The sequence below is a fragment of the Lissotriton vulgaris genome, chromosome 4_1 (genome assembly GCF_964263255.1).
Source record: "Lissotriton vulgaris chromosome 4_1, aLisVul1.2, whole genome shotgun sequence".
NCBI lineage: Eukaryota > Metazoa > Chordata > Amphibia > Caudata > Salamandridae > Lissotriton > Lissotriton vulgaris.
Genome location: NC_141691.1, coordinates 330,632,550 through 330,657,738, shown reverse-complemented (window position 1 = coordinate 330,657,738; position 25,189 = coordinate 330,632,550).

The following is a 25,189-nucleotide window of genomic DNA, read 5'->3' as shown; positions in this document are numbered from 1 at the left end:
AGGATCATGGACATATTGGCCCGGTTGGACTCGCTGGAGCGACGGGCGGAGGATGCCGAAGGCCGCAATAGACGGAACAACGTGCGGGTCGTAGGCCTGCCGGAACGGATTGAGGGGGAGGATGCGGTGGCCTATATGGAGAACTGGTTCCGCACTGTGGTAGCGCCGGAGGGGCTTACTCCTTTTTTCACTCTGGAGCGAGCTCACCGGGTACCTGCTCGCCCGCCGGGGCTTGGCCGCCCCCCCCCGACCGATGGTGGTGCGGCTCCTCCATTACAAGGACCGGGATCTCCTCATCCAGCGGGCCAGGATGTCGGGCCCTTATGAGGTGGAGAACAGTAAGGTTACGATCTTCCCGGACTACACTCAAGCGGTCCAGAAGAACAGGGCATCGTTCCTAGCGGTGAAGAAGGAGCTCAGGGAGGAAGGCATCCAGTACTCCTTGCTCTACCCGGCTAAGCTGCGGATCATAATGGATGGCTCTACGCACTTTTTTCAGACTCCGGATGAAGTTTGGCAATGGCTGGAGTTGTATAGAGCGGGGACGGACAGATCGCATAAAAGTAGGCGAGACCAACCCAAGCAGCCCCGGGTGAGGCAATCGCAGCGCATCAGATCCCGCAACAGGCGCCAGCGGGAGAAACGGGAGGCTCAAATGGCGGCGGAGAAGAGGGATGCACTCGCAGCGACGGCGGCCATTACGGGGTCGCAACAGAACAGTGAACTGGCAGAAACGGATTCGGGCAGGGAAGGCAGCAGGACGGGAGAGGAACTCTCAGAGGCGGAAAGCTCGAAGGGGCCGATAGTGACCCCACAGACATCGGATGGCATCTTTTGCGGCTGAGATTGCATTGGGACTAGATCGAGACTTCATGATAGGGTGGTATCCTGTTGATGGAAGGCGGGTTGCCGGGTGGGGGGGCTGTGTGCTTAGTAGGGGATGAAGGCGCGGGGCGCGGGCTCCGCTAGCTGGGGTCGGCGGTGACTCACCCCCCTTGGGCCCTTAAGGCCGACTGTGGTGGAGACCACAGGGTAAGAGTGTGAGAAGTTGGTTCAAGGTTTGGATGGGGGCGGTTTTCTGTTCTGGGTATGTTCGGGGGGGGGCAACTGCATTGGGGGGGCTATGAACCTTCGTTATTTGAAGCGGACTGTACGGAGCTGGAATGGGGACATTACCTAATTTGAAATGCCTGACGTGGAATGTCCGGGGGCTGCGAACTATGGTGAAACGTCACAAAGTCCATGCATACCTAGTGCGCAGGGGGGTTCAGATCGCTATGCTACAGGAGACTCATCTCACCAAAAAAGAGTGCGCTGCTTTGCAGAAAAGATGGCGGGGCCAGGTGTTCGGCACCACTTACTCAGCGTATGCCAGGGGGGTGTTGATCTGGGTGAGGGCGGGGATACCCTTTCAAGTGCTGAATCACGTCGTGGATCCAGATGGCCGGTTTGTGGCGGTGGAGGGGAGGTTATATGGACGGGATGTGGTTTTCTGCTGTGTGTATGCGCCGAACACTGATCAAGCTCGATACTTTGATGGCCTCTCGGGGTCCTTGGCCTCTTTCCTGGCGGGCCCGATAGTGTTAGGGGGGGACTTCAATTCGATCACGGATGTGGCTCTGGATAGGTCCCATCCCCCCCTGGTGGACTCCCCGGTGCGCAGGTTGGCCGCGCACAGGAAGGACTGGCAGGATAGATGGGGGTTGCTGGATGTCTGGAGGGAGCGGCAAAGGGAAGCCAGGGATTATTCCTTTTACTCTGCTCTCCATGATCTGCATGTCAGGATTGATTCGGTGCTCTGCGGTGGATCCCTAGCCCCATTGATTTCCCATACGGAGTACCTGGCTAGGACTATCTCAGATCATAACCCCCTATTGGTACACATTCAGTGGCAGCGAGAGCGCTCAGTGATACCAACATGGCGGCTTCGGCCGGAGACGCTTGAGGATTCTGTGTTCAGCGACGCGGTGCAGCAAGGCATTGATAGCTATTTCGGAGTGAATGAGGGCACGGCCACGAGTAGGTCCGCTGAATGGGATGCAATGAAAGTGGTGGTGAGAGGGGTGTGTTTGGGTCGGTTTTCGAATGCTCGCACGACTGTGTTGAATGCACTCATGAAAGCGGAAGAGACTTTGAGGGACTTGGAGCGCTGCAGGCCGACTAGGCCAGATTTGCAGACCCAGTTATTGGAAGCGAAGGAAGTGGTTGCCACTGAGACGGAACGTTTAAGGTGCTATGACTATAGGCAGTATATCATCAGGGCACATGCGGAAAGGGACAAGGTGGGCACCCTCTTGGCCAGACTAGCTAACCCGGAACTTAGGGGCTGCCCGATCCTCAGCATTAGTAATGCGCGGGGGAGATGGTGTACTCCCAGGCAGCGGTATTGGAACATTTTAGGGGGTATTATGAGGAATTGTACCAGAGTCAGCTGGGAGTGGGGGTTCAGGACATTGCGGAATACCTGGGGGAGAGGCAGCTTCCGGTCCTGGACGAGGAGGACGCGAAGGAGCTGGGTAGTCCGATCACGCTCACAGAAATACGGGTGGCCATCAAACATATGGCCCGTAACAAAAACGCCCGAGGTGGAGGGACTGCCGATTGAATTTTCTCAACAGTATGTGGACAGCTTGGCTCCCAGGCTGCTGGTGGTGTATACGGAAGCTTTTGAGGTTGGGGAATTGCCTGGGTCCATGCGAGAGGCCTTGATTGTACCGCTTCTAAAGCCTGGCCGGGATGCAACGGATGTGAGGTCCTATCGCCCGCTATCCATGCTGACGGTGGACTACAAGATTCTGAGCCGAATCCTAGCCACCAGGCTGGCCCCACACATGACGGGCCTGGTCCACAGGGACCCGGCCGGGTTTATACCCACGAGGAGCACGGCGCTGAATATTCGCCGCCTAGTGGGAATAATGGACGCCATTTTGGACGGGGAGGGAGCTCCGGCGGTCCTGTCCGTAGACATTGAGAAGGCCTTTGATAGCTTGGAATGGTCTTTCCTGGATGGAGTGTTAGAGAGGTTTGGCATGGGCGAGGGGTTCCGCAGGTGGACGAGGGTCTTTTATACCTCGGCGACGGCGAGAGTGCGTTTGGGCGGCCTGGTGTCTGCGGCGTACCCGGTGGGCAGGGGCACGCGACATGGATGTTCTCTGTCCCCCCTATTGTTTGCTCTGGCGATGGTACCTTTGGCGGTCCATGCGAGGTCGGGTGACAGGTACGCGGGGATAGCCAGCGGCGGGCAGTGGCATTATATATCGCTATATGCGGATGACTTGCTCCTGTACCTCGCTGACACCACGCGGGCATTGGACGGAGCGATGGATCTGTTGTCGGAGTTTGGCCGGCTGTCGGGCCTTAAGGTCAATTGGGCGAAGACCTGTGAGTTCCCGCTGCGAGCGGGATCGCCAGACCCCGGCGGCGATTTGGGCGTGATATGGGAGCCATCTTGTTTAACTTATCTGGGAGTTCGCATCTACCACGCAACTGCGGACCTATTGGAGGGCAACATTGGTCGATGTGTCCCGGCACTGAGGGGCAGCTTGTCTTTCTGGTCGACCCTCCCGCTGACGGTTCTGGGTAGGGTCGCACTTTTAAAAATGGTGGCGCTCCCCCGCTTCCTCTAATATTTCCGGACGCTGCCTGTCTGGATTCCTCAGGGGGTCTTTAGAGACCTGAGATCAATGATTATTGGCTTCCTATGGGGGCATGGCCGCCGTAGAGTGGCCCTGAGCACGCTACTTCGCCCCAAGATAGAAGGGGGCATGGCTGTGCCCGATTTCGAGCTGTGTTATCTAGCGGCGCAGTTGCAGGTCCTTACACAGAACGTGGCTAGGGCGTTTCGGGGTCCAGAGGAGGACCGGGATCGGGGGATACAACGCCACGTGCTGTCCTATATTATCATGCAACAGAGGCTCGAGTTGCGGGCCCTCACCATGGAGGAGCGGGCGCTCCGGCTGTGCTGGCAGAGGAGCCTTCGGAGAGCGAAGGCGTCGCGGCCTTATGCACCGGAGATCCCGATCGGCATGCTGACGGCCTTGCCGCACGGGGGAGATTGGTCCCCATTGCTGGATTGGGAAGAGGCGGGACTGCAGGTAGTAGGCGACCTATACATAGACTGGGCTTTGGCACCGTTCGAAGCGCTCCCGGACCAGTTCGGGCTGCCCGATGGGGGGTTCCTCCTACACGTGGCGGTGGTGGCTGCCATACAGAAGCACTGGAAAGGGGGGCTCATGGAACCGACAACGACTATGGCGTGCCAATATGTGGTGATGGCGGCAGGTACGTTCAAAGCTGTGACGTGCCTCCATAATAGGATGCTGAATGAGGGACTGGAACCGCTCCAAGGGCTCAAGACTAAATGGGAGGAGAGCGTGGGCCGGCCCATACCGGATACGGCATGGGGCCACATCCTGCGGCGCACGTGGAAGGGATCGGGGGATACAACGCCACGTGCTGTCCTATATTATCATGCAACAGAGGCTCGAGTTGCGGGCCCTCACCATGGAGGAGCGGGCGCTCCGGCTGTGCTGGCAGAGGAGCCTTCGGAGAGCGAAGGCGTCGCGGCCTTATGCACCGGAGATCCCGATCGGCATGCTGACGGCCTTGCCGCACGGGGGAGATTGGTCCCCATTGCTGGATTGGGAAGAGGCGGGACTGCAGGTAGTAGGCGACCTATACATAGACTGGGCTTTGGCACCGTTCGAAGCGCTCCCGGACCAGTTCGGGCTGCCCGATGGGGGGTTCCTCCTACACGTGGCGGTGGTGGCTGCCATACAGAAGCACTGGAAAGGGGGGCTCATGGAACCGACAACGACTATGGCGTGCCAATATGTGGTGATGGCGGCAGGTACGTTCAAAGCTGTGACGTGCCTCCATAATAGGATGCTGAATGAGGGACTGGAACCGCTCCAAGGGCTCAAGACTAAATGGGAGGAGAGCGTGGGCCGGCCCATACCGGATACGGCATGGGGCCACATCCTGCGGCGCACGTGGAAGGGCACGAGAAATGCGCGCTTTCAGCAAGTACATTTCTATGTGCTTCATAGGGCCTACTTAACTCCCGAGAAATTACAGCGGTACTTCCAGGTGCCGGATGCCCGATGCCCACGGTGCTCGTCTCTGGGAGCGGACATGGATCATTTGTTCTGGGGGTGCTCGCACTTGGGGGCCTATTGGGCGGAGGTAGGGGAACTCCTGAACGAAGTGACTGACAGGGAGGTGGAATTCGATATGGCGGCGTGCCTGCTGCTCTGGTTCCCGCACACCAAACACACCAAGGTGACGAGCAAATTCATTGATCTGGGTCTGATATTGGCGCAGAGGGAAATATCGTGGCATTGGAAGTCCAGGGGGGGACCCTCACTGCGTAGATGGAAGAATGAGTTGCTGCGGTGGTCTGACTGCGAGAGTGTGCTCCGGATGAAGCAGGCTGTCAAGATGGGGAATGAGAGGGCATTGGATGCGGCGCGTGCATGGGAGTTAGTGGTGCAGGCCTTGCGTGATTCTTTGGTAGAGGATGAGGATGGTGAGAATTAAGCCGGTGGACACCGCGGGGCGAACACAAAAGTATTATAACCCGCACTGTAGTGGATCCATCCAACTCGACAGGAAGAGGCATACACCTTAGCAGTTGCCAGGGGGGGGGGGCTTTGGGGGGGTTGGTTAAGGGGAGTTTGGGGTGGGTCGGAAGCCATTAGATGGTAGCCCGCCAGGGCACCTCGAATCTGCTAGGATGGTGGGTACTGTGTGGAGTGCGGAATGGCTGGGGGGAAGCGGCCAGGCATGACAGAACCATAGCGCCTAGGGCAGGTCCCGACATGGGCGGTACCACTGATTATCACTGGGATGGCTGACGGGAGCGATGTTGAGGGTGGGGGGGTAAAAGCAGATACGTAAAACGACATTTCAACCATGGTCCCTATGGGACGTGCACCGTGATGTTTTCCTATTGAATGGAGTAATATGCCGCCCGGCCTCCGGGATGTGGGCTGAATGGCTGTGTACGATTTGGGTCTTTTATTGAACGGGGGGATGTCACGAGTGAACTGGCTGACTAATTGTATCCTGTGGTTTATAACTCTGCAATAAAAATATATTTAAAAAAATAAATAAATAAATAATCAGCGTGAATAGTTGTTTTTAGGGATGTCCACTACACTGATCGCTGACATGGGCACATTACCTGAGGCACACTCCACTTTTTGACTACTGTCAGCGGCTGTGATTTGCATGCAGTTAGTGTGGCTTGCAAAGTCCTCTCAGGGTGGGTTTTATTGACACTTGTGTCTATCCAAGTTTCATCATTGACAACAGACAGCAAACCATATGTTGTCCATGACACTACAGGTTGCTCATGTGAAAAACGTGGCAACAAGCTGATCACGGACTTGCATGCCCTGACGTCGGTCATGTGCAATGGCCCGGTTTCCCAGATTCAGAGCTAGCCGAGGTTCCAGAGGCATGTGTAAGCCAAGCGTCTAATACGATCTTGCACACGACTTCTGGGGAGTACAGAAGCACACCCCCTGTACGGTCGAGACATCTGAAACGCGACTTCAACAGACCAAAAGTGAGCTCTATGATGGATCGAGTCCGTATGTGTGCTCTATTGTACCTACGCTGAGGTACAGTGTTTGCACGCCTGTAAGGGGTGAGGAGATGTGGGGAGAGTGCATACCCAACGTCGCCTGAGGAGAGAAGAAAGGGCAGTTGTTAACATTTCTCTCATGCAGTGTCTGTTGGGCCATGATTCTTATTGTACAATGGTTAATATTGGGGGGCATTCAGACATTTCAATATCACATATCACGCATTTTTAGTGCTTGGTTCTTACCCAGTAGCCACATGTTGCCAAATTCTCCAGCAGCCATACACCGGGCAAGAGGTGACATGCAGAATATAAAGCTGTAATGGGTACTGCCTGGGATCACTGCATGCACATTGATGAACCTCCCACTGGCATCACAGACAGCTTCCTCATTGATGGAATACCACCTGTGTCTGTTGCAGAAGATGTGTGCAATGTGGCGGGGTGGCTGAAGGGCCACATGGGGCAAATCAATTGCACCCAGCACACGTGAGAATTGTGCAAGGAGATAAAAATCTCTTGCTGCCCTTTGTCTCATGGCCAGTGTATGTGGCATTTGTATGTCCTTGGGGGCTCTAGCAGTGATGCATCTCAGTATCTGATGCTGGCACTGCGCCTGGCACGCCTGGGAAATGCCCGCACGGTCACTGGAGACCCTTTGGAAGGACCCAGTGGCAAAGAAGTGGAGAGCAGAAAGGATCTTGAGATGTGCTGGTATTGCATGTGAGCAGCAGGTCACAGAGTCAAGTTCCTGCTCCCACTCACATACCATACACAAGATGACTTCTGGAGGGAAACGGTACCTGGCCCTTACATCCTGGCTGGACATTCCAAATAGGTTGATCCTATGTCTGAAGATCCTCTCTGCTCTCCTCCTACTCCTCAAGTAGTTTTGCTGCATGGCAAGGGGCAGTGCTACAAACACATTCAGTGACATCCTGAAATGGTTTGTTTGTGTCTGCCCTGCATTCATACATGCTGCAGGGCTGGGACTGGCTGCAGTGTTTCAGCTGATCCATGGTGGGGGATAGTAGGCACTTGGACAGGTGTTTACCCTTGGCTAACATGACAAACTGCCAAAATTCGTATCTTCCGGCCCGGAATCGTATCTTCCGGCCCGAAATCGTAAATTACGGCACAATGCCGTAAATTACGGGCCAGAATCATACATTCCAAAGCAGAGCCGTAAATTCCGGCCCGGTGATGGAAATTACGACCCGGGTGCGGACATGAAGTTAGTAGTAGTAAATCTATTCTGTTAATACCGAAAGTAGTAAGTTCATTCTGTGAATGCCAGAAGTAGTAAGTGCATTCTGTGAATACCAAATGGTAGTAAGTTTAGGATTTAGTCTTAAGTTCATTCTGTGAATCGGGCCCCAAATCGCCTTAAACGGCCTTACACGTTTCGGGTGCTGCCGCCCTTACTCACAGGCCCTGGAAAGCACCAAACCACACTGTTGCAGTTCACCTGTTTTACATTTTTTCAAAAAGACTTGCCCTGAGTGGGAGTCATGTGATGAATGGGAATTCTGGTAAAGGTAGTCCTGCTCAATCATTAAACCACAGTGGGCGTGTCGTTTGTGTGCTTTAATATTCCACATAAAAAAACATGTGACATTATTAAAATGTCCCCACTGTACGGGCTGCACATAGTCATTCTCACCACCGTTCCATCTGCTCCCAGGATGGCTCACTTTTCAAGCCATCCTGGATCCGCTTTCAATGTGGCGGGCAAGCTTCGCGACCGGAGCGGCCGCTAAAAATCCACACGAAAGGTTGCCCCAAATGAAGCTGCCTCGCAGATGATTGGCTTTTCAAATGGTGACTTCTGTAGCGAGGCCAGCAACGTACACCAAATACCTTAAAACTGCCTTACGCGTTTCGGGCTCTGCCGCGCTTGCTCACAGGCCCTGGAAAGCACCAAACCACACTGTTGCAATTCACCTGTTTTAAATTTTTTCAAAAAGTCCTGCCCCCAGTGGGACTCCTGTGATGAATGGGAATTCTGGTAAAGGTAGTCCTGCTCAATGATTAAACCACAGTGGGCGTGTCATTTGTGTGATTTATTATTCCTCATCAAATAACATATATGTATATGCTTTTTATAGTAGCAAATTAAAAAAAATAACTCCAAAAAAGTAATATAATGAAAAATATGTATTTTTAATAGTAGTGTTACATTATATATATATATATATCAAACATGTACACACATATATATGTATCTGTGTTTATATAAGGATACATTTACATATAGTATTAAATATTTTCATTTAATTAATTGGCATTATAGTAATGTTATTTATCGAAATATTTAAGATTTACTATTGAAAGTATATATATATATATATCCATTTTTCTTTTTTAATATATATTTTGATTTTTCAAATAATAAAAAAGGTTAAAAAAAAAGAAGGCATAAGCAATATCACAAGATCAATTTGCATGTCTGATAATAATACAATGTCCAAGGTGCTTGCCTCGTAACCCCCCACCTCATCCCTAGCCCGCCACTGTTGTGCCTTGAGAACGTAGGTCATATCGAAGAGAGGTACATCGGAGTTATGCATGTAAACAAAGTAAAGCAGTATAAACACAGTGCTAATGAGGAGCTGCCATAGGAGCCCAATTGTATTGCCTCAGGGCATATCTAGGCTTACTCCCTGCGTGTCAGAGTGTAAGTTGATTTGTCTGGGCCCTCCAAGGATGAGCCCTCCTCCGAACTCTCCTCCGGAGCTTGTAGTAGGGCAACCAGGGCCTCCCATGCCCTTGCCGCTTCCTGCACATTCTCATTATTGCTTGCTTGCTCCCCTCCCTCGAGCTGAGTGGTCGCTCCCCAGCGTCCCCTGTGAGACCTGGTATCGTTTTTGCGCTTTGCCTCTCAAAAGTGGTTCCTTTGCGCTTTGCCTCTCAAAAGTGATTCCTTTCTGTGCCTGCTGCCTGCCTGATCGCCGCTGGGCGTACTCGCGCTTTGTATTGCTTGTTCTGCCGAGTTGGGGCTGTTTGCGCGCTGTGCCGCTTTGTATGACAGAATTGCAATATTGTCTGTGCTTACTACCTGCCTGATCGGCGCTCCGCTTACCTGCATTATAAAACTGCATTTTAGAAATTATTTGACTCTGCTTTGCGTGTTTGGCTGTACTCCCCCCTCCGCCTCCATTTTGTTTGTTGTCTGTCATCGTCAGAAGCCCGCCCAGCCTCCCAGCTGAGACGCCCTCGCCCCTCCCCCTCCACTCTCCATATATGACAGCTGTTCCCGCGCGCAGCGTTCACGTGCAGTGACCGCGCCCAATTCGCGCCGAAGGTGCGCCAAAGGTAAGCCCGTCTACGCCCGTCCGCGCCTGGACCGCGCCCAGCGCCAGACCCCCTGCCCCTCGCACTACCCAGCCCTCCCGCATTACCTACGATGCCGCCACCCTCCTAGCCCTCAACCCCGGCCGCTCCCCCAACTGCGTCCAAGCCGCTCCTGGACACACCCATGGACCTTTCTCCTGCTACTCCTGCAGATTCAACGGCACCGACAACATCTCCGCTACGACCACACCACAGAGTCCAGATCCCAACCACCTACAATACATCCTTCTCAACACTCGATCGGTCCACAGACACGCCATCGACCTATGGAATCTACTAGACACCATCTCTCCAGACGTCGCCTTCCTAACGGAAACATGGATGAACGCTTCCTCCGCCCCAGACATCACCATTGCCATCCCTGAAGACTATAAGATCACACGCAAGGACCGTACCGGCCACACAGGAGGAGGAATCGCTATCGTCCATAAGAAATCACTCTGCATCTCTACCAGCTCTGACGTCAACCTCGCCAACTCCGAACACCTTCACTTCCAGATCCACATCGACCCCAAGACCACACTCAGAGGCACCCTCCTCTACAGACCACCAGGACCCAGCGCAAAATTCAGTGAAGATATCACGGACTTCGTCACTCCTCACGCGCTCCCCTCCAAAGAATACATCCTTCTGGGAGATCTCAACTTTCACCTTGAAAAGATCAACGACCGCAACACCACCACCCTCTTGGACAACCTCGCCAACCTTGGACTTAAACAACTAGTCACTTCCCCCACCCACATCGCAGATCACACACTCGACCCCATCTTCACATCCAGCAATCATGTCTCCTTCAGCCACACTACAGATCTCCTATGGACCGACCACAGCTGCGTTCACTTCACCTACAACAAGCCGAAACCCATCAACCACTCTCAACCTACCCTGCAAAGAAACTGGAAGAAAATTACCTCGGACCAAATCTCCGCATCACTCCTTCGAAACTCCCCAGCCCTCTCTTCTAACGCCAAGGAAGCCGCCGCCAACCTCACCCTTATGGTTATCCAACACCGCCGACACCTTAGCTCCATTGAAAAAACGTCAAAGCAAACCTGGCAGCAAGAAGGCCTCATGGTTCAACGATGATCTCAAGAAGTCCAAGAAGCTCTGCCGCTCCCTCGAAAAGGCCTGGAAAAAAGACCCAACCACCAGCACCAAGGACGCCTTCAAAAGCGCCACCCGCACTCACCACCAACTGATCCGAAAAGCCAAGAAAACAGCATTCAAGGATCGACTTGACAACAACGCCCACAACAGCAAGGAACTTTTCAACATCGTCAAGGAATTTTCCAATCCCTCGGCCAACTCCAACGACATCACCTCCTCTCAAGCCCTCTGCGACTCCCTAGCCTTTTCTTTCCACAACAAGATTGCAGACATCCACAACAGCTTTGACAACCAACCCGGAAACAAACCCACCCTACCATCTGCTGACCCTCCTCCCCCAGTGAACACCCTTAACGCTTGGAACCCAATCTCCACTGAGGACACCATCCGCATGATGAACTCCATCCACTCAGGATCCCCCACAGACCCTTGCCCTCACCACATCTTCAACAAAGCAGACTCCGTCATAGCACCGCACCTCCGAGACGTCATCAACTGCTCCTTCAACTCCGCTACCTTCCCTGAAGACTGGAAACACGCTGAACTCACCGCCCTTCTGAAAAAACCAACAGCAGACCCCACCGAACTCAAAAATTACCGCCCCATCTCACTTCTTCCATTCCCGGCCAAAGTCATTGAGAAAGCCGTCAACAACCAGCTCGCCGCCTTCCTCGAAGCCAACAAATCACTCGACCCCTCACAATCTGGCTTCCGAGCAAAACACAGCACTGAGACCGCCCTCATCGCAGCAACAGACGACATTCGAACCCTACTGGACAATGGAGACACAGTCGCCCTCATCCTCCTCGACCTCTCTGCAGCATTCGACACAGTCTGCCACAGCACCCTCTTACAACGCCTCAACAACATCGGAATTCAAGGAAAAGCACTTGAATGGATCACCTCGTTCCTCACCGGAAGAACCCAGAGAGTCCGCCTTCCTCCATTCAAGTCTGAGGCCTCTGAAGTCATTTGGGGCGTACCACAAGGATCCTCACTCAGCCCCACCCTCTTCAACGTATACATGAGCCCCCTCGCGGCCATCGCACGCCAACACAACCTCAACATCATCTCTTACGCGGACGGCACTCAACTGATCCTTTCTCTCACCAATGACCGCAGCACCGCCAAAAATAACCTACACGAAGGAATGAAAGAAGTTGCCGAATGGATGAAACAAAGCCGTCTGAAACTGAACTCGGATAAAACAGAAGTCCTCATCTTAGGTACCTCCCACTCCGCCTGGGACGACTCATGGTGGCCGGAAGCCCTTGGAAAGGCACCCATACCGACAGACCACGCACGGAACCTAGGCGTTATCCTGGACTCTTCACTCTCGATGAACAGACAAGTCAATGCCGTATCCTCTTCCTGCTTCAACATTCTTCGCATGCTCAAAAAGACATTTCGCTGGATCCCCTCTGACACAAGGAAAACAGTCACCCACGCTCTGGTCACGAGCCGTCTGGACTACGGAAACACCCTCTACGCAGGCACTACTGCAAAACTCCAGAAGAAACTCCAACGAATCCAAAACGCCTCAGCCAGACTCATATTAGACATCCCTCGCAACGAACACATCTCTGGTCACCTGAAAGACCTCCACTGGCTACCCGTCAATAAGAGGATCACTTTCCGACTGCTTACCCACGCACACAAATCACTCTACGACATCGGACCAGATTGCCTCAACTCACGACTGTCCTTCTACACCCCCTCCCGCCAACTACGATCCTCCAGCCAAGCCCTCGCCACTGTACCTCGCATTAACAAGACCACCATGGGAGGCAGATCCTTTTCATACCTGGCTGCTAAAACTTGGAACTCACTCCCCGCTTACCTTCGCCTTACCCAGAACCACCTGGCATTCAGAAAACAACTTAAAACGTGGATATTTGACAAATAATCCTCCTCCCCTCCCTAAGCCCCTTGAAACCCTCTGGGTATGTAGTGCGCTATATAAATTCTATGACTTGACTTGACTTGACATTATTAGTACGGAGTGCCTAATGTAATCTAAGGGTACCTTAGCTTAACGCCCATTTGAGGAACTCCGCCCACCATCTCCCCACAGTTGGTCCCGTTGCCGATTTCCAATGCTTTGTAATTTCTCCCTTAGCTAATACGAGACCCAGATCTATAAATTTGCTTGTCACTTTCGTTTTAGCAGTATGCGGGAACCAATGCAGTGAGCAAGTACCCTGTTCCGTTGCTATAGTGTGGTCAGTTATTCTACAAATACTTCCAGAACTTCCTCCCAGTATGTCCCTAACCTCATACAACTCCACATCATATGTTGGAAATTGGCTCCCTCCAAGTAACACCTTGGGCATTGGGCTGTAGTGGTCCTGAAATACTGGATAATCTTAGCTGGCGTTAAGTATGCTCTATGCAGGACATAAAAGTGCACCAATTGAAATCAAGCATTCCTCGTACTCTTCCAGGCACTCCTGACTAACTGTGCCCATGTCTTCTCAGGAATTTACCTGCCTAGTTCCACTTGCCACTTCTCCCGCAACACACACAATGGTGTTAGCTCTTTGTCAGCAAAGGCCTATAAAGGCACGTGATAGCCTTACAGGTCCCTGCGGCCATTACCACGTATTGGCACGTCATAGATGTCTGTGGTTCCAACAAACCTGTCCCCCAATGGCGTTGCGTTGCCGAGATTAGTGCTTAGTGTACCAAATAATCCCCTCGCAGTCGATCATATCTCTCTTGCAGGGTCTGGAATTGCAACAGAGTGCCGTTTTCATAGAGGTCTCCCAAAACTTGTACTCCCAATGACTCCCAATTAGCTAATGCTGTCCAATTCCCCCCATGTGGGGAATTGGATATATAATATATATATATCGATATCTACAAAATACAATATTTGTTTATGTTTTTTAACAATATTAGTATGAAACAATGTTTTTTTCAATTTGTTTGTACTTACCATTATAAGTATAGGGACACACATTTTTGTAAACGATATTTTTGACATAATACTTTTTGTTTCACAATATGGTTGTTTTCGGTATTGTATGATTTTTGTTTTGCCATTGTATTCTTCTTCTGTTCTCTATCAAAGTATGAATCCATCAAGGCATAAACAGTAGTGTTATCATCAGCAATATCATGGAGCGCTGGGGGGAGTTGCTTTTAGGGCCGCAAATATTTTTCTCAATTTAGATTAATGTTATTCTTAGAATTTACCACGTGTGGGTCAAGTATTGTCAAGCTAGAACACAGTATAGAATTCATACATTGTTTATCTCTAATTTCTCTAATCTCCTTGGCAAAGCAGATTTTTCAAAGATGATGTCCTGCAGGGTATAGTGAAGGGGCGCTATATAATGTTTGTGTCCAGTGACCGCCATGCTGGACATCCAAAGTTAATGGCCTCTAAAGCGGTTGGGGTTGATACTGTGGACTGCATTCATTACCAAAGGCTGTTCTGTGGACATACATATGCAGCATATCATGAAAATGGAGTCCACTATCAGAAAGTATTGCATGGTCTGCCCATTGCCAAAAGGATTCAATTTAAATCATTGTGCCTGGCCTATAAGGCGCTCCAGGGGTCGGGTGCTCAGTTCTTAAAGACCTGCCTGAAACAATATGAACCCTCCAGGCTTCTTAGATCCAGTCAAGCCAAACTGATCGTGGTGCCCAGATTTAAAAGAGCCAGATGGGGAGGCAGAAGTTTCATCTTACACACAGCAAAGATCTGGAACCTGCTCCCCATTTCCATAAAAAACAGTCCTTCACTGCTCTCGTTCAGAAAGGCAGTGAAAACCTGGCTCTTCACGGCCGCCTCTTAGAGGTCTTGATTCGTTCAGATCTCCTTTTTCCGTCCAGCGCCAAGACGCCCCTGGGCATTTGTGCGCTCTATAAGTCAATAAATCAAATCAAATCAGTTCATGAAGCACCGTCACCATAGGTATGACAAACATTTTAACTAATGAAGTTCTGGAGTAGGGACTGAAGTACAAGTATTCACCATTAGATATTTCTTACACCAAGGGCCCAGTCAGAATGACCATAATAGGCTCTTGCATCTCCATTACTCCCCCACCTCCAATTCCAGCCTCAGGTTTCAAACGAGTCATTGCATTTGTGGCTCGTTTGTTACAGCAATTATGATTTCTAGTTGTATAATCAATTCTGCTTCAGAATAGAGCCCACGCAAAATTGCATTGCCGTACCTAGTGATGCTGTGTCCTATATGAAACCTCAAAACACTGTCTTAGACACCCCTAGTGATGTATTCAATGATGTCAGTAGTGAGGCAATAGGTAATGTCATTTAGGATGTCATCAACAAGTTATTGGTGATGTCATCTGTAACAGCATGGAGATCTGAAGCAATGTATAGGGTAACGAGTTATGTTTAGGTTGTTCAGCGTCTTAAGTGTCAAGTCTTAAATATAACATCCCTTCAATTAAAGTATTTTAACAGAATTTCTTGGAAAAACTAAATTTGAAGATAAGTTAAAGTCAAAAGTGATGAATGAAGGTCACCACCCGCAACAGGCTCCTCGCAGAAACTGGAGCAAGATCACCGCCGAGCAGCTCACTACCTCCCTCAGCCAGAACCCCCCCGCCAGCACAACGGACCCCACCGAAGCAGCACGCAACTTCACGAAGTGGCTGACCGCCCGCGCCGACGACCTCGCGCCACTGAAGAACCCTCCCAGCAGACCCAGAAGCAAGAAAGCCTCCTGGTTCACCGACGAACTCAAGGACTCCAAGAAAATCTGCCGCACCCTCGAGAAAGCCTGGCTCCTTGACCAGACCACAGACAACATGACCGCCCTCAAACACGCCACCCGCAAGCACCACCAGCTCACCCGTACCACCAAGAAGAAATCTCTGAAGGAACGACTGGACAACAACGCCCACGACAGCAAGGAACTCTTCAGCATCGTCAAGGAGTTCTCCAACCCCAGCACCGGCAACAACGACATCACCCCTTCACAAGATCTCTGCGACTCTCTCGCCTCGTTCTTCCACCGCAAGATCGCCGACATCCACAACAGCTTCAGCGCACCATCCACGCACCCAACCATTGAACCAACGCCCCCCCACCACCACCCTCCGCACCTGGACCACGGTGACCACCGAAGACACAGCCCGCACGATGAACACCATCCACTCTGGATCTCCTACCGACCTCTGCCCCCGCCACGTCTTTAACAAGGCCGACTCCATCATCGCACCCCAACTCCGGGACGTCATCAACACCTCCTTCAACACCGCCACCTTCCCGGAGAGCTGGAAGCATGCCGAGCTCAACACCCTACTGAAGAAACCAACACTGACCCCACCGACCTCAAGAACTTCCGACCCATCTCGCTCCTCCCTTTTCCAGCCAAAGTCATCAAGAAGACCGTCAACCGACAGCTTGCAGCCTTCCTCGAGACGAACGGATCCCTCGACCCCTCGCAGTCCGGCTTCCGAGCCAACCACAGCACCGAGACCGCCCTCATCGCAGCCACCGACGACATCAGAACCCTGCTCGACAACGGAGAAACAGCAGCCCTCATCCTCCTGGACCTCTCTGCAGCGTTCGACACTGTCTGCCACCGTACCCTAGTTCAACGCCTCAGCAACATCGGCATCCAAGAGAAGGCTCTAGAGTGGATCACATCGTTCCTCACCGGAAGAACACAGAGAGTCCGCCTCCCCCCGTTTCGATCCGAGGCAACCGAAGTCATCTGCGGAGTTCCGCAAGGATCATCACTCAGCCCCACCCTCTTCAACGTCTACATGAGACCTCTTGCAGCCATCGCACGCCAGCACAACCTCAACATCATCTCCTACGCCGACGACACCCAACTGATCCTCTCCCTCACCAGAGACCCGCCACCGCCAGAACGAGTCTACACGAAGAGATGAAAGACGTCGCCGAGTGGATGAAGAACAGCCGCCTGAAACTGAACTCAGACAAGACGGATGTCCTCGTCCTGGGACCATCGCCCTCCGCCTGGGACGACTCCTGGTGGCCCACCGCCCTGGGCGCCACTCCCAAGCCAACGGACCACGCACGCAACCTGGGCTTCATCCTGGACTCCTCCCTCTCAATGACTAGACAAGTCAACGCCGTCTCCTCGTCATGCTTCAACACCCTACGCATGCTCCGCAAGATCTTCCGATGGATCCTGACCGAAACCAGGAAGACGGTCACCCAGGCACTCGTCACCAGCCGACTGGACTACGGAAACACCCTCTATGCCGGAACCACAGCCAATCTACAGAAAAGACTCCAACGCATCCAGAACGCCTCCGCCCGACTCATCCTGGACATCCCCTGATGCAGCCACATCTCCGGCCACCTGAAGGACCTGCACTGGCTCCCCATCAGCAAGAGGATCACGTTCAGGCTCCTCACCCACGTACACAAGTCTCTCCACGACCTGGGCCCCAAGTACCTCAACGACCGCCTGACCTTCTACACGCCCAGCCGCCAGCTACGTTCCACAAGCCTCGCCCTCGCCGCCGTACCACGCATCCGAAGAGCCACCGCCGGTGGTAGATCCTTCTCCTACCTGGCGGCCAAGACTTGGGACTCCCTCCCTATCCATCTTCGGCTTCAGGAGACAACTCAAGACCTGGCTGTTCGAGCAATAGCGGACCCCTTCCCCCAAGAGCCTTGAGACCCTACCGGGTGAGTAGTGCGCTATACAAATGTTATGATTGATTGATTGATTGATTGATTAATATAACATCAATGGAAAACGAGTTGAAGGTAGTAACTTAACTTGTGAATTTCTAGTCTTTTTTAAGTTTTGTGCTGTAGCAAGTGTAAATCCCTTGTCAACCTTAACTTGCCCTCAACATCAGTTTTTTTCACAAAATGTCTTTGTTTTCTTATGGATACAAGTCTTTCATAGTAGTTCAGTAGCTGAAACTTACCTCCACAACATGTTCGCTATTGTGAACAATGTGCATAGGCTTTTGTCAGATGTTTCAGCCCTTTTTCAGCAACCTTTTTTGGTAGTTGACGGTGGCTTGGGATAGAAGAGATCTTGGCTGTGTGCTGTTTACAATTGTGAACACATTTGTGGGACAAGTGCAATGTGTCCCAAATTTGGCTGCAAAAAAGTACTGGCCAACGAGACCCAGGGTAGCTTACTCCTGTCCTGGAACTCTCCTTTTTATTGTGAATGTTGTGCCAATAGCTCTCCCGGTTCCTCTTCAGTCTCCTATGTTGAAATAAAGAAAGAGGCCTGGGAAGCTGACAGCTGGTCCATTGCCCAGTTTGCTCTTGCAAAAAGGGTACCTGGGCATCAGTCACTATTCTGGTGTCTGTGATATACTTGAGATTCAACGTGCTGTCTCAAACCAATTTTGATGGTATATATTTGGCGACTTAACATTTATGTTGTCAAATGGAGTGAATCACACACCGTCAAAGATCGGTGTTGTGTCAAGAGTCAAACAGCGGGCCTTAGAAAGATTGCGCAGATACATTATTTTTCATCTAGACCAACTTCTCAAGGGTCCACATCTTAATTTCATTTGAAAGGTCTTCAGTTCATATAAGAATCTCTTTGTCCTCAAGATGCTCAACTGAATGAATTACGTAAAAAGACCGAAACGTCGACATATTTAACCCGTTTTCAACAGAAAATTGTTATATAGGAATTAATGATTCCAATTCGAATGGTAGTTTCTATTTGCAAATGGACTATAGCAATGGGTTACTTACATAAGTGACAAGGAGATAACTATTTGTAAGATCATTGATCTCTGTCACTTGTGTATTTGTTAATTGTGTTTTGTACCCTGTAAATTATATATTTATAACAATTCTAACCAATGAAGTATACAGCCGCTTTATGCTCTTTTTGATATATTCAGTTTCTGATTATTGTAATTGATTTATTTCATACATATACTTGAGGCTACTAACTAGGGCCCTCAAAATCGATTGTGCTTAATTGAGATCGATTAGTTATTTGAAACAAAGTCCCTTGTAGGCACTGTTACCTGATAGAAATCTTTCAGTGCCCAAGCCACCAAGGGTGTATTGGGTTGCCCAATTTACTTTATTGAACTTTTGGAAAGTGGCTATTTTCCAGCTTTACCATGCTGTGCCTCTTCCTGCTTGTAGAATCAATGTCTGGTTTAGACTGGCAGGAGGTGTTTGTATTATTCACTCTAGACAGTCACACAAAAGCATCTGAGGTTGGCACTGTATACCCTGATGGCCCATCAGAAGGTGGAGTGGTGGGAGGAGTTGTCATTGACTCCTCAATCGGGCTGTGCCTGTCCTCTCACCATGCTGTCTCCACCCCCTTGTAGTGTGTCTGAAGCCACGCCAGGGCAATGCAGGATCCTGTGGACAACAAAGACTTTCCTTTGAAGTGTGCCTACTTCAAAGGCCAAAAGGAGTGTAAATAATGGAACTGTAATCCCACATTTTTAGAGCACTTCAGGACTGGGGACTCTGCCAGAAAGAGGAGCAGAAGAGCTGTCAGAAGGAGTACTGCCCCTTTGCTCTGTTGCTTAGCTGGGTTGGCCTGAAGTTGCTTCTTCTGTCTGTGGGCAGTGAAAGAACTGGACTTTTCTTTCTGGAATCCTGCTTTCCAAAGCTCTCCAAGGGCTTGAGTGTGTTTGCCTCCTTTTGGAGGTCTCAGTGCCATCAAAGACTTCGGGGCAGATTTACAACCACCCTGCGCCACCAGTACACCACTTTTTGTGACTTCCTAGATGCGCATTTCACTTCTCCATATTTACAGGGAGAGGAAAAGCCACCCTGCGTGACTGTTCCTCTCCTTGTAAATATGGCCCCTTCACACGCAGCACTTTGCATGGAAGGGGCATTTCATGGGTGCTGCTGTGGGTGTTCACACGCAACACCAATGGAACGAAAACCCATTTCCAGATTTACGAGCCATCGCAAATCTGGAAATGCGTGTCAATGTTACGCCTCCCCAGGGGTGGCGTAGCGAGGTGCAACAAGGAGAAATGTTTTCATTTCTCTTCGTTTTTTCCTCTTTCAATACATGCTGCATTCTACAGCACGCATTGAAAGAGGAAATTGCCTGTAGTGATTGTTTTTGTGCAGGAAACTGCTCCTTCCTGCACAAAAACAATCTACCCATGACGCAGGTATCCTTGCACCATGGTGCGAGGGTGCCTGTGCCGGTGCATGTGGCAGTTTGTGCGCCATCGCAGGGGAGAGCACAGGAATGCAACATATTATTGTAAATATGTCACATTCCTGAGCTTTGAAAGTGCCACACTGTGGCACTTCTTTGTAGATCTGCTCCTTCATCTGCAGCTCCCCTGAACTCCTGTGCTGGTGGTTTGGACCTGCCAAGTGGTGCCAATTGCAGTTCTGGGCCCTTGGGGTGGTTTTGCTGCTTCCAGGACTGGAAATCAATGCATCCCCTGCAGCACAGTTGCTCCTGTAGCAAGCTTGCTGTGCCATTGAAAAACCAACACATCGCCATGGCCAAAACTTGACACAGCACCTGTTCATTGCAGGAAAAAATGCCCCAACCAGAGTCCAGAGCACTGTGTTTCTGATGTCTCAGACCCCCACTCGGACTTCGATGCATCACCTATCTGTGGCTGTGAAAACCAACGCTGCGCCTGTTTCGCTGCTGCATCACCGCAGTGCGCCTCGATTTTTCCACACACCGCACCTGTCCGTCAAGTTTTTATCAACGGAGACCTGCAGTAAGAAACAAAGGTTGCGTGACTGAAATTTGACAGATCGCTACCCCTCGCAGTAAGGATTTGACGGAACACTTCTCCTGGGCGGAGGAAGAACTGATGCTTCCACTCCACTGAAGCTACAGAATCAATGCATCGCTTGTGTTTTCGATGTTTCCTCCCTCTGTGGTGATTTTTCGTTCCCGATTTTGACGTATCCATGGTACTTTGTGGAAAAATAGACACAAAAAATAACACTTACTTTAGGGGAGGGTCTAAGGCTAAATTTAGAGAGCAGCATGGATACACAGCCCTATAAATATCAATATACAACAACAAAAGTATTCACAGGTCTGAAAAAAACGTTATCTGATCTCTCACAAAACATGAAACAACCCACTCAGAATACAGAAATAGATCTTATATCTTCCTTGGATACCCATCAGTCACCGGACTTGATGATCTTTTTCTTCATCTGGGTTTCCTTGTCCACATCACTCAAAGCTGTACAAGGGGCTGCAAGCTTGTTATCAGCCCACGATACGCCCGAGTATGTGATCTCTAGTGAAAGGTAGGGTCTTACCAGATGTAAACAGATGGTGATCAAATGGGATTTTTTAGTGCAGTGCTCAAGTGAACAAAGTGAAAAGTATTAAAATTGATCTATGAGAAACCTAACTTTATGGATGTAACTCATAGTTCAAACTAAATCCCACAACGCTTCTTATGCACGCGGGGACAGCCCTCGGACAATTACGTGGGTAAATAGCGGTATAAGAAACGTTGTGAGATTTACGTTATGGAGAAATGAGCAGAGAGTGTAGTCGAGATTAAGATTACCATTTCCACCATTAGACAACCTACTGGCAATATACAGTGTTTAACAACTATGGGAAAATGCCAGGAACAGTGACTCTATAAACCAATGGCACTACACTTCAGCTGTCTGGTCGGCTGTCAGCAGGTGTTATTCCTAGATCATTGGAAAGGAATGACCGCTTATAGACTTGACATACGGGTGAGCCTGGGGTTCCTTACTCTCATTGATACTAACAGGAAGAGTAATCCGTGAAGGGATGGATGGTCTCACTCTTATTAGGATGATTAACAGCACATAACCAACAGAGAACATACCGGGGAGCCTAAGATACATAATAGATCTTTCCCTTCAGTTTCTCGGGGCAAATGTAATAAGGCATAGTTGCCTTAAAAAATAACTAAATATTACGTAACATGGTGGCAGCGATGGTGCTACTCAGATGTGTCTGTGTGGTAAGCTCGTACTTTTAAAGATGTGATGTTAGGAGGATGAACCTCAAAATATTGTTTGGTTCCTGTCTCCTTTTTAGAGCGGTGCCTCCTGTTTATCCTGAGCCGTTGCCAGGTAAGGTGAGGCAGCTTCCTTTGAACAATAAGGTGAGAAATTTAAGCTGGGACCCAATGTTTGGGGATGGTAGTAGGTGTACACTGATTAGGAATGCCACTAATGTGAATATTGTTTAGATTTATTATGATTATTGTACACCCCACACTGAGATATGATGTTCTTTTTTCTCATAGACACCGTCTGTCAAAGGATGTTGTATGAGGAAGGAATTTTGTTCACACCGCGAATCGTGTGACTATGGTGGTATTTTTTAGATCCATTATATTGTATATGTTTTTTGTATACACTATTTATTTCATTGCAGTAGCATTTCAATAGTAGGTTCTGAAGAAAGCCCGGTTAGAGTTAGTTAACCATTGGTGCTGAAACATGTTGACCATGTTAAGATTCTAGATAGATATTTGTTACACTATCTTTGCACTGTTTTTTAGTTTGAACTATGAGTTACATCAATAAGGTTAGGTTTCTCATAGATCAATTTTAATACTTTTCACTTTGTTCACTTGAGCACTGCACTAAAAAATCCCATTTGATCACCATCTGTTTACATCTGGTAAGACTCTACCTTTTAGCAGAGATCACATACTCGGGCGTATCGTGGGCTGATAACAAGCTTGCAGCCCCTTGTACAGCTTTGAGTGATGTGGACAAGGAAACCCAGATGAAGAAAAAGATCATCAAGTTCGGTGGCTGATGGGTATCCAAGGAAGATATAAGATCTCTTTCTGTATTCAGAGTGGGTTGTTTCATGTTTTGTGAGAGATCAGATAACGTTTTTTTCAGACCTGTGGATACTTTTGTTGTTGTAAAATAGACACATCCTTAGAGTTCTGTGGACATTCTTGATTAAATCTTTAAAAAGTGATATCTTTACTTATATATGTTGGATTTTTGTCATTTTGGTCTTGTTTGGTTTAATTAAAGATTGGATATTTTTCTAAAATGGGGTGATGTCCATTTGCAGTGTTTTCACTGTGTTACTGTGTGTTATAGGTACAAATGATAGGTCCGATCCCAAGTTCTCTCTTCTGGAGTTCCGCAAGGCTCTGTGCTGAGTCAAATTCTATTTAACATTTACATTCATCCACTAGCGGATGTGGTAGGAAGCAGCAGGTAAAAGACAATTAATAAAAGATAGATATTAAAAAATATTGACTCATGTCTCTCTGCACTGTCTCAGGTGATGAAGGATATGCACTCTGCACTTGGATGATGACACCCCTCCGAGCCCCGAACACACAGGCCCAGAGGCAGTACAATATGGCCCACAAACGCACCAGGGGCATCGTGGAACCCACATTTCAGGTACCTGGACATCACAGGTGGAAGGCTCCTGTACAGCCCAGGCATCATGTGCAAGATGATCGTTGCATGTTGTGCGTTGAACAACATATGTGTACCCACCAATGCCCCATGGATACAAGTGCCAGATACACCAGAAGATGATGAGGAAGGTGAGGCAGGTGGACCACACCCCACAGCAGCCGCAGCAGGATTAGCCTGTAGAGACACCATCATTGACAATTTCTTCACATGAGCATGTCACATTGTCACAGTCCTTAGCAATGATTGTACAGTAGAAAATGACCACAGGAACAGCAAACAAATGCATTCCAAGACACCTTCCCTGAGTGCATGTCACTCATCTGTACAAGCACATCATTCAGACAAGTGTAAGTGCAACATGTAGTGCTAACAGTTTCATAAATTGATAATAGATGGTGGGTGTGTCACCTCTGTACAGAGAGGCTGTTTAGGGTGTCACGTATTCGAAATGCCATTTCTGTGTGACCCACAAGTGTCAAAAAGGCTTCTTTTGGGGTCAAATATGTACCACCATGATGCAGGGATGCACGCTGTAACTCAAGTTCCAAAATATGAGCAACATGTACGTAAGGTGGAGTCACTGCCCCTTTATTTGTCCATGCTTTCATACTTGATTGATCATAGACATGACACATCTGTATGTATTAGTATGTATTGTTCACGTTCAGTGGAGTGTTGAAGCTGTCTTAGTAATGGACCATGCAGACAACACTTTACAATGTTGGCCCTTGGAGGGCCAGCCAGAGTCCTTTAGGGATTGACAAGTTACTCAGAAGGAAAGAAATCCAGTCTGCAGGCTGATTGCTGTGTCATTGTTAAGCAAACAAAATATGGCAGTCCATGGTGAGGTCCAAGGTTAGTGTTGCAGAATGTATCGGGGGACGGTGGAACGTGTTTTTCCAGGGCATGATGCAGAGGGCAGAACCAGGCAGAAACAAGCAGAAACAAGCAATATGGTGGAGATGAGTGCTACTGCTTCCTTCTTACTACTAAGGCAGATTCATCCTCATCTTTGTCCTCTGACGTCTCATGTGCCTCACATGTGGATGGTGGTGTTTGGTCTGCAGCACTGTGTGACACTGACACATCAGGGGCCGGAGATGTGGATGTAGAAGTAGCAGCAGCATTCATCTGCGCAATGTCTTGTGGCATCACTCCCATGATGAGGATCTGCAGGGCATGGAAGATCCCATCTACAGCTTTCTCATGTGCAGCTGTGATAGCCACTTTTTGCACCTGCATCCACTCCATGTTCTCCACGAGCCTCCTTAGGTTTCCCAAATGACGGATGACATTGCTGTGGCCATTTTGAGTAGACAGTTATTGTTGTCTCCGAGTCATGACTCCAGTGACACCAGCCATAGATTGTTGGAGGGCATGGGGCAGACTGTGGGTGTCCGTTAGGGAGTGTAAGTGATCCCTGATGTGACTTAGACACCCACGTATGGCATCTAGTTTGACTGCCATGGGGTCGAACCCCACCAACACCTGTTCAGCCAGCTCCTTCTGGAGGTCTAACACATGGCGTTGGAATGGGGCAATTATCAATTCATACGATTACATATATGCAATATAGTCATTGATCTATATATACAGAGTCTTTTCAATCAACTATACATATTCACATTGCAAATTTCAGTAGATGTAAAAAAAAGGGGGGAAGAGGAAGAGGGATTTTATTCATATTCATATATCTCTCATGGCTAATGATATATTTTCTGTGCGGAGGTTGTACATGAACCATTGGAGTTCATCGTAGTTGTTGTCCTGGGGGGC